At 44.4% G+C, this 9061-nt stretch overlaps 1 non-coding gene across 1 annotated transcript; it reads left to right on the top strand.

The window, feature by feature from the left end:
* Positions 1–476: 476 nt before the first annotated feature.
* On the top strand, positions 477–548 carry TRNAH-GUG. The gene has a single exon. It is a non-coding gene; the product is annotated as a tRNA-His (tRNA).
* Positions 549–9061: the final 8513 nt, after the last annotated feature.

Genomic DNA, 9061 nt, shown 5'->3' with positions numbered 1-9061 from the left:
GAATTAAACCGTCGTGGTCTTCAGCTGTCAGGCGGTTGAAGAACCCTGAGAAGGGACACCGCGAAAGTTTTCAAAGGGCAAGTTCTTCCGAAGAGGGTGTTACTCGGGTTGATTTCTCAGCGTCCCGCGCCCACGGGAAAGGCCTCCGGGGCCACCTGCAGGCCGTGCGTGGGGCGGGCGGCCGGGACCCAGGGAAAGGGGCGAGTCGCCAAGGGGACCCTGGAGGGGAGGGTAAGAGGACGCGCTCGAGGCGTCCACCCCGGAGAGCGGAGCTCCCAGGAGCCTCGTGCAGTGGAAAGGACCGATCCTCCAGACCGGAGGAGAGTCTTGTTTGTTTAAATGCAGCTGACTGGGGAAGAGAGAAAGGAAAAACAGACCAAAAAAGAGAGGGAACGCCAGGACCCGTAGCGCTTTCACAGAGGGGAACCATGACTAGCACGGAAAGGCTCGCGTGCCGGCCGGCTCCTCCGTGGGTCGCCGTGATCGTATAGTGGTTAGTACTCTGCGTTGTGGCCGCAGCAACCTCGGTTCGAATCCGAGTCACGGCAGCGTCAGAGTGTGGCTCGGCTTTTCCTTTAGTCTCCAACTTCCCAGGAGACGGGGTGAGCCTTTCACCGCCGACCAGAGATCAGAATTTACTCTCTGGGAGACCTCTCTGAGGTCAGGAGAATGGGAAGAAGCCCTACCGTGCACAGCCGGCCCTGTCACCTTGGAAGGCCATGCCTCTCTCCAAGCAGATGCAGCACCCAAAAGGTGAGGCGCTGTCTCCCAGTCAGCCCTGTGGGAACCTGCCACTATTGAAATAGTGTGGCCACACCTGTTTTTCTGCTTCAGAGTTTTCACCCAGCCCTGGGGCCAAATCAGAAATGAATGAGATGAGAGTCTGAGATGATAGTCCAACTGGCTGTTTTCAGTAAGATCTAACAAACATAATGAAACCTAAACTTGATGACATCCTCCAACCCCCAATAATTACTAATGCTATTTTGCTAACAATAAATGGAATCAAGAATAATCCATATAGACTAAAGTGCACAAAAATTTTAACAAAGCAACCACCTAGATCACAGGGTTATGAAAAATTTCCCTCAGCCCAGAAGTTCCTTGGGACCCCTTTCCAGTCAGTCCCCATCCCATCTCCTCTTAGGTCATCTCTATTCTGATTTCTACGTCCATCGATAAGTTTGACTTGTTCCTAAAATTCACATAAATGAATCTATTGTTTTGTCTATTTTTAAACAATATAACGTAGTATTTTTGAGATGTGTCCATTTGTTGAGTGTAGCAGTTTTTTGTTGTTACTGATGAGTGTTATTCCACGTGTGAATACACTACAGTTGATGGATGACAGGGCTGGGCTATTTTCAGTTTGGGATATTGTGAATAAGGTAGTTGTCGAGAATGAGCCTTTTCGTGGACTTTGTGTATTCATTTCTTTTTTCTTGAGACAGAGTCTCATTATGTCACCCTTGGTAGAGTGCCATAGAGTCACAGCTCACAGCAACCTCACACTCTTGGGCTTAAGCGATTCTTTTGCTTCAGCTTCCCAAGTAGCTGGGGCTACAGGCGCCCGCCACAATGCCCAGCTATTTTTGTTGTTGTTGTTGCAATTGTCATTGCTGTTTAGCAGACCCAGGCTGGGTTTGAACCCACCAGCCCCAGGGTATGTGGCTGGCGCCCTAACCACTGAGCTACAGGCCCCGAGCTCCACTTCTAATCGATGCAATTTGGTTTTTGCTTACACTTTTATATTAGACTAGATTTTGATTTACAGAAAAGTGGAGATGGTAGTACGGAGAATGAGGTAAAGCAGATGGAATGGATTTTGATCGAGCCAACTCACACTTGAAGTTATTTTAGCTGCCCCTCCCGACGGTATATTTTTCAAAGACATCCCCTTATTTAAATATGCAGACAAACAAATTATGAGATAAAAGAGCATAATATCCTAAACTCCTCAGAGTATGTGTTTCTGGAAAAGGAGAAGGGGATGAGAGGATGATAAACAAAAAATGAAAGGAAGGGGCGTGCTCAGAGCTGCCATCGTAGTGTGTCCTCAGCTAAGGCTCGTGATTACCTCCATCCTATGCACCTGAGAACTAAGAAAATATTAATCAGGGCCATGGTATTTCAAAGATGGTAAGGAAAGCAAATTTACTCGAGTATATTAGTCTAGTGAAGAAAGGCAGGAAGAGGTTTAAAACAAAAAACAAAGGCCAGCATGGTGGCTGGGGCCTGTGATCCTAGCTCTCTGTTGTGCCCAGGAGCTCCCAAAGGCCACACCTCCACAGAAGCTGAATTAGCAGAAGAGTCCTTTATATAAAAGCTGACCAGCAACTGCCTAACACCCAACATAGGGGTTCAGAGAGCAGCCCTGGCTGTTCAAGGAGTCAGGATTTTAAGGCCTGGGCTGCATCCTGGTTGGCACGCAGGCTGCCCAGGTGCACCCAGGTTGGTAAGCAAGCAATGTACAGAAGCAGAACTTTGCGGTTAGTTACTCATACATCTTTGTTTCAGTACTTTCTCCTCATACATCTTTGTTCTAGTACTTTCCCCACCTGGTATTATTTAAAGGTCAGTCTGGGGACAGTTGGTACTTCCTGGTTTATTTCCCAGGGAGTGAATTCGTCAAGCAAGACATCAACTAATACTTTCCCATGTATCGTACTCCATTTGGTTAAGGGCTTGTGACCCAGAAATTTGCCAGGAGTTAACTGGTGTTTTTCCACCTTAGTCTAGGCCTAACACTCTGGGAAGCCAAGGCGGGTGAATTACTTGAGCTCAGGAGTTCCAGATCAGCCTGAGCAAGAGGGAGACCCTGTCTCTACTCAAAAAAATAGAAAAACTAGCTGGGCTTGGTGGTGCATGCCTATAGCCCCAGCTGCTCGGGAAGGCTAAGACGAGAGGATTGCTCAAGCTCCAGAGTTTGAGGTTGCTGTGAGCTATGATGATGCCATGGCACTCTACCCAGGCCAAGAGAGTGAGACTCTCTGGAGGGTAGGGGGGAAATTTTACAAACCAAAAGACAGAAACCACACAATGAAGTGGTGGAAGTCAGACTATGCCAGTAATCCCTAACATAATGCTAATAGCTGCTAGTTATAATGCATCTAGATCTCTCTGCAGCAGTTTATTAGACACAAAAGGGTTGAACATTAAGAGCAGTACAAATGTATGTCAGGCATATTGTCAAAAAAGAATGAGAGTGAAAACATGACTATCGAACGAAGCTATTGAACAAAGGCAAGTGGCAAAAGAAAAAAACACTTTCCATTAGGTAGAGGAGTAAATCCTAGCCCTTACCCAGAATCAAATTGTTTTTCCCTGAACTGGTCACTTTGAGTGGCTGACAAGGGTACAGTGATGGAAAGAAATCTAGGGATGAAACGTTCTTGTATGAGCTCTGTAGGTTTCTTGGATGGCATAAGAATTTAGAAGCAAGATTTGATCCCCAGTCTTCTCCAAGAACATAGGAGGAGAGAAGCCCAGTTCTCACCCAGAGCTTCTGCATTAACCCAGGCACATTCATTTCCAAGAGTCCTGTTTCCCCAGGGAAAAGAACTAGTGTGTGTCTCCAGGTTGGGGGGAGAGGGCTTGACAGGTACCAAGCAATGAGAAGGCAAAGAGAGAGGAAATGAACTTTCCAGTGGTTGTTGTTAGCCACTTTTTCCAAAGAGAATATGGTGAAAATCTTAAAGTTGCTTGCCCTGAGTCCTTCTCAGAACTCTTTGCTTATGATACATAGGTCAGCTTCTTCTGAGGCAGCCTAGGTGGCTCAGTGGTAGAATTCTAGCTCCTATGCATAGACATGGGCTTGATTCCTGTCCTGTGCAGGAGTTCATCTTTCTTGTATCGGATACTTTTATGCTCGCTTATGCTGCCTATTTCTCAGGTCATTTTCCAGTTGTGACTTTCAGGAACACCCTGCATACCCTTTCAGATTATTTCCAAAGCAGAAGACATTAGGGAATTTCTCTTTGCAGAGACTGTACCTTTGAAGCACCAAGTGTCTGGGTGGTCTCTGCAGTTTTGCACACTTCATCCCCAAATCAGTGTTACTTTTGGTCTCTCCTAGGTGGAACCCTGCAATCCCAAGAGTCATGTGCTCACTGATTCACTTCCAGGATCCTGCACAGACCACTGGACCAAGTCTCACTAGGGTGTGGGAATCAAGAAATGAAACGCCCTTGACCAGGTCCCGTTTATTTTTATTGTTCCTGCAATTGGCAATGACATGATCAACGAAGCAAAAAGACAACCTTCAGAAAAGGAGAAGATATTTGCATGTTATGAATCTGACAAAGGGCTAATAAAAGCAAATCAACAAGAGAAAAGCAAATAACCCCATTAATCACTGAGCAAGAGACATGAACAGAATTGTTTCCCGAGAGGCCAAATGGACAACAAGCGCATGAAAAAATGCTCATCATCCTTAATCATCAGAGAAATGGAAAGCCCTAACCCCAGTGAAAATGGCCCACATGACAGGGTCCCCAAACTGCAGATACAGGCATGGGTGCAGAGAAAGAGGAACACTTATGAACTGTTGGTGGGACTGCAAACTAGTACAGCCATTTTGGAAAGAAGTATGGAGGATCTTCAAGAGCTAAAATTACACCTTCCATCTGATTCTGCAATCTCATTACTAGGTATCTACGCACAAGGAAAAAAATTATTTTGTTATGAGGACATTTGCAACTAGTTGAATGTTTATAGCAGCTCAATTCACAATCCCCAAGATATGAAAACAACCCAAGTGCCCCATCAACCCATGAATGAATTAATAAACTATTAGATATGTGTTACCATGGCATACTGTTCAGCTGTTAAAAATGATGGAGACTTTGCATTTTTTATATTTACCTGGACGGATTTGGAGAACATTCTCCTAAGTCAAGTATCTCAAGAATGGAAAAGCAAGCATCCCATATACTCAATATTAAGTTGAAACTAGTAGATGAACAACTACAGGCCCACACGAGAGAAAAACACAAATTCAAGAACTGGGGGGATGGGGGTGGTTCCTGTAAGCTCCCACCTAATGGGTACAACGTAGGAGTTATATGGCACACTTCCTCAGTGAAGGACTCAACTACAACTTGTACTTTTCTGTATAAACCCAAACAACATGACCTAATCATATGCCCCCTCTTATTAACCTGAAATGAAAAAAAATTAACAAAACAAAATGCCTGAAAAGAGAGAAGCTATGGGTCTATCAGATGTGCCTTGCTGGAGGCAGTGTCAGGGGCCCAGAGTAAGGGGAGGACTCTGTGTGGAAGGTAGGAGAGCTTCTGGGAGAGAGGTTTCAAACCTTCTGGTCAAGGAAGACCCCAGTCTTTGGTGGCCTTATTCTGAAATAACCTTGAAGTTATGAAAATAATACACCTGGACCCATTCAGATGCTATTAATTGGTGATTTATTCACACCTGCGCAGGGGTCCATTGTTCTGAGACAAGTGGCTCAGAAGTGCAGGGTTTTTTGTCTTCTATACCTTTTTTCTCTGCATAGCTTAAGGGGGGGCAGGGGGGGATGAGGAACGTTGCCATTGGCAGGGTTACAGTTTGGTTGTCAATGGATATGTCTCAAGTCACAATGGTTATGATTATATAACAATAATTGATTAATGGATACATCTAAAATCACAATGGTTATGGTTATACAACAGTAATTAATCAAGCCTTGGTGAATTTTTCACCATTGTTCATCTACTGAGAACTTGGGGGTTTTGTGCTTGGGACTTTCCATGCCTCTTTGAATTCTGGAGAGCATGGGAACCGGCTGGGAAGGCCCGTAGGGCGGAGGAGTGGGGGAACTGGAGAGCACGCAGGAGGTTGCCAGTAGGGCAGGGGAAAGGAGAGGGTAGGGGAACAGGAGCTTGCCCATAGGGTGGGGGAATGGGAGAAGGCAGAGGGAAGCGGGGGTGGGGTGGAGGGGGAGGGAAACAGGAGCTCGCAACAGTTCAAATTAAGGATAGATCCCAACCCAAGGTGAAGAACAGCACATCCCTAAAAATCATGTCTGTTACCCTTGTTTGTTTTACTCTCCACCCAGAAAAATCTTCCCTTTAGGAAATCACTTTTCACACTTATGATTAAGCTGAATGAGGAGGAGGTCATCACAGTCTTTAGGTCTGGAGGTTTCGAAGAGGACATTCTAGAAAAGGAAAGCCCAGGAATCATCTGGTTTCTCCACATCTGTCTTTATCAACAAATTTTTTTCCTCAGCCAAGTTTATATGGGTCCCAGGTGTCACATGGCAGCTGCAGTACATTGGTGGATTGAGCAAGTGCCATTGTTAATTTTCTTTCTGGAAGGGATAAAAACGCAATTGGCAAGAGCCAAACTGAAAATGCTTTTCTGTAACTTTTTCCCTCTCTCTGCCTCCTGTGAACATCAACACACACACACACACACACGCATGCCGGTTCAAGATCTCCTTCACAGGGCATGGTGGATCACATCTGTAATTCTAGCACTTTAGGAGGCCAGGTGGGAGGTTCAACCTAGGCAATAGCTGGACCAGTCTCTACACGTGAGGGAAAGAATAGGAATAGAAACTAGTTTAGGCTAACATCCCCAAGGGATGGAAGATAAAAATCCAGGTTCATCAGACTTACCCTACCCCAGCCCCATGCTATAAACGGCTCAGGGTTGTAGAAGCCTGGGAAGTTAAACGAGATGTTAAGCCACTCAGACTGCCCAGGCTAGAGTGCCACGGCACCACCATAGCTCACAGCAACTTCAAACTCTTTGGCTTGAGCAATCCTCTTGTCTTGGCCTCCCCAGTAGCAGGCACCACAGGTGGCTGCCATCGTACCTCACTAGTTCTTTTGTTTTTTGTTTTTTGTTTTCTATTTTTAGTAGAGATGGTCTTGATCTTGCCCAGGCTGGTCTTGAACCCCAGAGCTCCAGCAATCCATTTGTCTCAGCTTCCCGGAGGGCTAGGTTTACAGTGGTGGGTGAGACACTGTGCCCTGAGAACTAACGTTCTTAAATTCCTCTGGTGACAGCTGAAGCTTTGATAACTCCCCATGCTGCTCACAGAGTTGGTTAGCACCACCCTAGGATTTCAAACAGAATGCTTACCAAATTAAAAGATTAAGTAAGATCTGCCTGGGCAAATTTAACTACATTGGGATCAATAGTGTTGTAGGTTACTTTAAAGCATTATATTTGTTCTTATTTTCATTTTATGATTTTGTGACTACAGTGACAAGTTTGTTTTCTTCTGCTTTTCTCCATACTTTTTCACCCCTTACTGCCAGGGTAAAGTCTTTTCTCTCTATAACTAACTTTGCTCAATAAAAGACCCCTGAGGCTGCACTTCTTTGCCATTCTTATACATAGGAAGCTGCTGCCTCTCTGAGCCCCTTCCATTCTGAGTGCGGGTGTTTTCTTCCCCATCATCCTTTCCCTGTCCATCCACGGAAGTGGGACAGCAGCATCTGCAGAAACTAACAAGATGGCTTTCAGCCTCTATGGAGGTTTACAATTTTTCTCATTTCCGGTAAGCCGTGTTTCCTTCTTGCTGCTTGTAGCCATTTTCCAGGGTTGATTGTGTGGAGCTGCTCAGCAGTCCAGACTAGTTCAACATCCTGAATCATTTGTCTGGTTTGAGTATTAGGGTAAAGCTTGTGTCATAGAACAGAGTTCAGGTGTGTTTCCTTAGCTCCTATTTTCTGGCAGAGATTGCAGAGAGAATTAGCATCACTTTTTCTTTAAATGGTTGGTAAAACTCACCAGTGAAACCATCTAGGTCTAGTGCTTTATTTTGGGAGGTTGTTAATTGCTGCTTCAATTTCTTTAATAGATAAAGTCCCATTTAAGTTATCCATTTCTTCTTGCCTAACTTTTTTTGGTAGATTGTCTCTTTCTAGGACTTGGTCCATTTCATCTAAGTTACCACATTTGTGAGTAAGGGAACCATTAAAGATCCTCTATGATCTTTTTAGTGTCCATGAGATCACTAGTGAGGGCCCTTCTTTTCTTTTTGATATTAATAATTTGTATCTTCTCTCATTACTTCTTGGTTAGCCAGATAGAGGTTTATTCATTTTATTAATCATTTGAAAGAACTAGCTTTTCAGTTTGTTGATTTTCTCTATTAATTTCCTGTTATCAATTTCTTTGATTTCTCTCTCATTGTTACGGTTTTCTTCTGATTACTTTGGATTTAATCTGCTTTTCTTTTTTGAGGTTTTTAAGTAGGCTCAGATTACTGATTTGGATCTTTTTCCTTTGCTAACATATGCATTTAATACTATAAATTTCTTTCCTATCACTCCTCTTCCTGCAGCCACAAATTTGTATAAGTTACATTTTATTTTCCTTTAGTTCAATATATGTAGTTTCTCTTGAGACTTTTTCTTTGATGCGTGTGCTATTTAGAAGTTTGGTGTTTAATCCGCACATTTGGAGTTTTCCAGCTGTCTTTCTGTTGCTGATTTCTCCTTGAGTTCCACTTTGGTCTGACAGCATACTTTGCATGATTTCTATTTTTTTAAATGTGTTGAAATGTATTTCATGGGCCAGGATGTGGTAGATTCTGGTGAATGTTGCATTGTGACCTTGAGAAGAATATGTATTCTGCTCTTGTTGGATGAAGTAATCTATAAATGTCAGCTGGATCCAGGTGACTGGTGATGCTCTCCAGTTCAACTAGAGAAGAACCTTCATGGTTGACCACCTTCTTAAGTTGACCTAATTTTCATAGATCCGACATGCACCACATGTACATATGGGTACCACAGGCCTCGTTCCTTACGTTGACCAGTTTGTTGCAGTCCTTTGAGTGGTCAAGTTACAGAGGTTCCGTTTCTAATGTTCTGCCTGTTGGATCTGATCTGTCAGTTAAAGGACAGATGGGGGCAGAAGTCTCCAAATACGGTAGTGAATTCATCTATTTCTCCTTGAAATTCTATCAACCTGTGGCTCAACCGGCTAAGGCGCCAGCCACGTACACCCAAGGTGGCGGGTTCGAATCCCCAGCCCGGACCCGCCAAACAACAATGATGGCTGCAACCAAAAAATAGCCGGGCATTGTGGCGGGCACCTGTGG

Source organism: Otolemur garnettii, unplaced genomic scaffold (assembly GCF_000181295.1).
Source record: "Otolemur garnettii isolate 467f Iridium unplaced genomic scaffold, OtoGar3 scaffold00844, whole genome shotgun sequence".
NCBI lineage: Eukaryota > Metazoa > Chordata > Mammalia > Primates > Galagidae > Otolemur > Otolemur garnettii.
This window is presented reverse-complemented; position numbering and strand designations above follow the sequence as displayed.